The sequence below is a fragment of the Apodemus sylvaticus genome, chromosome 2 (genome assembly GCF_947179515.1).
Source record: "Apodemus sylvaticus chromosome 2, mApoSyl1.1, whole genome shotgun sequence".
Classification (NCBI taxonomy): domain Eukaryota; kingdom Metazoa; phylum Chordata; class Mammalia; order Rodentia; family Muridae; genus Apodemus; species Apodemus sylvaticus.
Window position 1 is genome coordinate 126,368,767 of NC_067473.1, and position 5,507 is coordinate 126,374,273.

General features: G+C 41.5%; 1 pseudogene; it reads right to left on the reverse strand.

The window, feature by feature from the left end:
• Positions 1-3,432: 3,432 nt before the first annotated feature.
• LOC127679599 (uncharacterized) lies at positions 3,433-3,551 on the reverse strand (annotated as a pseudogene).
• Between the last annotated feature and the right edge of the window lie 1,956 nt (positions 3,552-5,507).

Below are 5,507 nucleotides of genomic sequence, written 5' to 3' on the forward strand. Positions count from 1 at the left end.
AATGCTGCCTCTCCCTCCTTTCCCAAGTATCCTTTCAGTAGTCTCTGCAGGGTTCTCTGTACTAAGTTCTAGGCTCTGTTTCATTGACAACCAACCTGTGTCTCTTCTCCTAAGTAGCAGCAGCAGCAACAACAACAGCATCTTATTCTAATAGAACATCTTCCTGCCCATCTGAGAGAAAAACAATGACAAAAACAAAGTCCAGATATTCTAATTCAATTTGAAATGACTTTATTGTCTACCTGACAAATCAAAAGGGGGTTCTGATATAATGAACTTTAGCATTTTTAAAATTTCAATAATCTCTTAAGAGTGCAAATTCTACCTTTCATATACTACTATATATTAATGAAAAAGTTCTTTGGTGCTTAAAAACGCATTGTGGGGTATACAAATGTTTCCAAGTAGTAATTCAAAATAAGTAAGTGTTTTTGACAGAATGCCTTATTTATATTTTTCTGTAGCCTAGGAACTGTAGGCAGACAGTACACATACTCAAGGCTGGAAACAAACAGGCATGGTATATTTTTCAGTTTAATGCTTTATTAAAGCTGGTCCATCTGGTGGGGACTTGGGACTTGGAAGCTGTACGTCAACTCACTGCAAAGTCTGTACACAGCTCTGTAGGTTCAAGCACCATTCTGTGAATTGGGCTGTGAGCAGAGGTTATTTAACTCTTGTTACCTTTCAGGCTAGAATTTCATTCAGGAGCTCAGTTTTATCTGTGGCTGTCTATAGATTTTGCAATTTCTATGCTTCTGAAAATGAACTCCCAGTAAGGCCAAGATTGTGTTATACTAGAGAAAAGTGTAAATTCATTGAACGTACATTCATTTTGATAGTTGATATCCTTAGACATGGTGTGGCAAAGACAATGGGGGAACACCGGATGAGAGAATTTTTGAGTGGGGCCACTGAAGATGGAAGAGGTACCCTCCAAGAAGCAAGAAAAGCTATCCTGACAGTGACCTGTCAGGATACATGACCTGTTCTCTCACACCAGACCCCTTTAAAGAGAAATATGCATGTAATTGCTAAGTTTATACACTGAACCTTTTTACAGTAATACTGTGGAACTATGGGTACAAGCCACCTTTCCTGGTGAGCCAAAACAAAAAGGGAAGTTGTCTGATGTTAGTGGCTAATGAGGCGAGGCTTAGGCTGAGTCTTAAAATAAGAATTAGGGAGTGCCAGATGATGGGAAATGACATGTTTATATCATGTACAGAACCAGGGAAGCAGAGTGGGTTGGATAACACAGTAGGGTGTTCTAGTAGAAAAGTTTACAAGCCACCCTAGGGCATGGTCCCTTTCAGAGGACTTGCGGTGAAGCCCAGCCTCTAAATGAGGCATCATTGCACCTGCCCCCTGCTCCATGGTTCCTGATTGGATAAAAAATAGATACCTGAGCCAGTGCTTTCGAGAGCCTTATTGAGGTGCCATGCCACCTGGCAGGAACTTGATATCTATCATATGTGAAGTTCCTCTCCCAGCCTTTGAGTGGGAACTCCTGTGTCAGCCATAATCCCCTCTACCTAGGTGGAGTGCTCAGACAAAGGTGAAGCCTATTCTTCAAGAACCTGCAGTTTTCTGAAAAACACTGGCCACCTGTGGAGCAACTGAATTGATTCTGCTGAGAAGCTTCCAGACTTTCCCCCCTGCCTATATATATTGGGAGTTCTTCATTAAACTTTGAGACCTTGAATAGCAGGTGTTAGCTTAGTCTCCATCTATTTTTTTTTTTTTTTGCCACCTTCCCATACATCCCCAGCTTCCCTTCCAGGTAACCTGTTCAATGTAAATGCAGTTACACAGTGCATTGGCTATTAATGATCCAGTGAGACTGCGTTGAGAGAATTTGAATCAACAAATCAGAGAAGTCTTTGGCTGAACACTGAGCCATCTGGAATGGCTATATTGGCTCATCTTCAAGGTAAGAAAACAGGGAAAACCTGAGTCAGGTATCAACAAGACCTTGCAAGATTCACTGAAAAGTGTCAGAAGAAAGAGACCACCTGTACTCTGTTGGCCCACAAGTTGTTCAATCACGGTATATCAAGTTACACTGCATATGAGATGGCAAACTGTGGCCCCAGGAAGGAGCCAGGCTAGGACTTATTTGAGCTCATCCTGAGTGAAGAATTGTTCACACAAGCTTCAGAGTCAGAGAGGAGGAAGAGACCCACCCAGCCTTCAAAGCTCTTATAGAGAAAGTATGCCAATGACTATACTGTAGTAACAGCCAGCACTGGTGTCTGAGCTTCCCTCCATGTCCCCCTTCCCCTCCCCCCCTGTTACTTTTTTATGGCTTCAGATCTCAGATTCAAGTCTATAGTTCATTTTGAATTGACTTTTGTGTGTATAAAAGGAGGCTCCAACTCCACCCTCCTTAGTATGTGTAGAAATGCCTACCTTCCCCAAGCACCTCAGTAAATTGCCTTTCCCTGTCCAATTATGTACTTTGACACTTTTCTTGTTTCTATGTCAAAATATCTGTGAAAAGCAACATCAGGCAGAAAAGATTTATGTGGGCTCACGGTCTAAGGGGCAGAGTCTGTCATATAAGAGAAAGCACGGTTGAAGGCAGGAAGTCACATTCTACCCATGGTAAAGAAGCAGAGAGATAAATGCTGGCACTCAGTCCCAGTGAGTCCCTGGCACTCACACTATAGATCAGTCTGGTCTTGAACCTGCCTCTGCTTCCCAAGTGCTAGGATTGAAGGTACACACCAACACCACCTGGCAAGCCTTCTTGTTAAAAGCTAATGCCATTCCTCTGCCTTCCGTCTCTGCCGATGTCTGCTTCTCCAGCCACACCCCACTCTGCTGATCCGTCTGCCAACAGTCAGGTTTTTCAGATCTTGTTTCTTTTGAACATGGGACTACTACAGCTTTCTCTTCAAAACACTTTTATTCCCTTTAGATTTATACTGAGCTCAAATAAGTCCTAGCCTGGATCCTTCCTGGGGCCACCGTTTGCCATCTCATATACAGTGTAACTTAATATACTGTGATTAAATAATCTGTGGGACACCAGAGTACAGGTGACCTCTTCCTTATCAGTTGACTTTATCCGGCTCTTTATTTAGTTTGGGATCATAGTCCACAAGATGTTACCATCCACAGTCAGGATGGGTCTTCCTCAGTAAAAACCTCCTTGGATATTCCTTCAGACACTCAGAGGTGTATCTCCGAGGTGATTACAAACCTGGTCATATTCACAAAGATTAAGCACCGCAGCACCTCTGTTGAAGAGTAAGTCACATATGTGTTCATGTTTCTGCACCCTCCATTCTGTCCTGGTGGCTTGTATGCATCTTGATGCCTGTAACATAACTTTTCCACTAGTGTAAGTTTGTAGTGTGACTTGAAAGAAGAAGTATTCTAACTTGGTTTTTCCTACTCAAGATGGGTTTAGTTACAGGGATTGTTAAAGGTTCCATATGAATTTTTGAATTTTTCTATTTCTGTGAAAAAAAAAAAACCTCTACAAATTAATATGTAAATTACAGATACTACACTTGATCTTAGCCAAAAGGCTGAGAGGTGATGTAAATTACACATAACAAAACAAAAACGAAACAAGTGAGACCACATTGAATTCAAAAGTTTCTGCACAAAAGAGGAAACAGCGAATAAGATGAAAAGGCACTAGATGTAATCACAAAAAGTAGCTGTGAACTGTGTATCTGGTAAGAAGTAATATTCTGAATATTGGAGGAAGTCACACCAAGAAACAACCACATGATCACAATGACAAAACCCCTAGTAATCATTTCTTTCCTAAGAAGCCATACAGTGACCAGGAGTATGGGAGTCAAAACCATGGGACATGGGGTGGCTCCACCTCACTGTCACTGGGATAGCCATTATCAGACTGTCAAGAGGAAACAGCCTTGCAAAAGTGTGGAGGAAGGGGTAATCTGTTGGCAGGAATGTGACCTGGTACAGCTATAATGGGAAACCATGTGGATGTTCCTCAGAAAGCTAATGATAGCACCATCATATGATCCAGCAAATCTTACTTCTCAGTATCAATCTACAGGGAATAAAACTGTTTGGAGTCCAACATTCAAAAGGAACAAGATCTGAAAAACCTGACTGCCTGTTGGCAGATTGATCGGTAGAGTGGGGTGTGGATGGAGAAGCAGACATCGGCGGAGATGGGAGGCAGAGGAAAGACATCTAGCTTTTAACAAGAAGGTTTGCCAGGTGGTAGTGGTACACACCTTCAATCCTAGCACTTGGGAAGCAGAGGCAGGTGTATTTCTGTAGAGTCAAGGCCAGACTGATCTATAGTGTGAGTGCCAGGACAGCCAAAGCTATACAGAGAAACACTGTTTCTAAAATAAAAACAAACCAAAACAACAAAAAAAGGTGTATATGTGAAATCTAAAATAAGGTTGGACTCACAGTAATAGAAATAATGGTGGCTAGCTAGAGATAGGCTTAAAGTGCAGATGTTATGCAAAGGAAAAAAACCCTTCAGTTATAAGAGGAATAAGTCATACAGACCTAATTCAGAGAATAGTGGTGTTGGGTAGTTGTGGTGTCCTGTCTGCCTGAAATTGTAAATACAACACATGGATGCATACATACATACATACATACATACATTTCAAACATATACCCCACATATACATACAATACACATAAACACAGATGAATATGTATATCACTACACATATACGTATACATACATGCATATATATATATATATACACATACATACATATACACATATATGTATAGTTAACTATGAGAAGAAATATATACCCTTAACTTGATTGTAGTAAGAACATCTAGAATGCAGGCATATATGAGAATATCGTGTATATACCCTCAATATGTAGTATTTTTCTTCATCAGTCATACCTCAAAAAATCACCAGGGGAAAGCAACTCTGACTGAATCGTAACAGCTTGCAACTCTTCTGTCACTCACATACCTCTTGTCTTAGGTTTGTCCTGCTTCTTCACAGAGGAGACTAAGAACACTGTCCTCACTTTCCACAAGGAAAGACTTCCTGAAGGCCCTGCACACAGCCTCAGGTTCAGCAGTCTGGAAGTTTGTACCAGGACTCATGCCACAGCCTGCCCACCTGACCAAAGGGAAGGTGTTCCACTGAACCAGCAAGGCAGAGACACCGGCATACTTGACAAACAGTACTCAGTACTGAAGGACACGCTAGGAAACAAAACCCATATCTATCCTGAGGCAACGCAAGCAAGGTTCTGTTCCATGCAGTTATAAAGAGCTTTGAATGAAGTAAGATTGTAGAAGAGGGACAGAAAAGAGGACTCAATTAGGAGCTCGAAGAGCTATGTGTTTCCTGCTAACGAGTTTCCTTTGGGAAGTTATGTAAGAGACTGTACCTAATAGGAAAAACTACTTCTACAGATTACCAGCCCTGCACAGTTCCTCCAACATTTTAGAGCTGTCACATGGATATGTGGATGGGAAGACTCATTGAATCAAGAACCTGCCAAAGTTGTGAGGCCAATGAG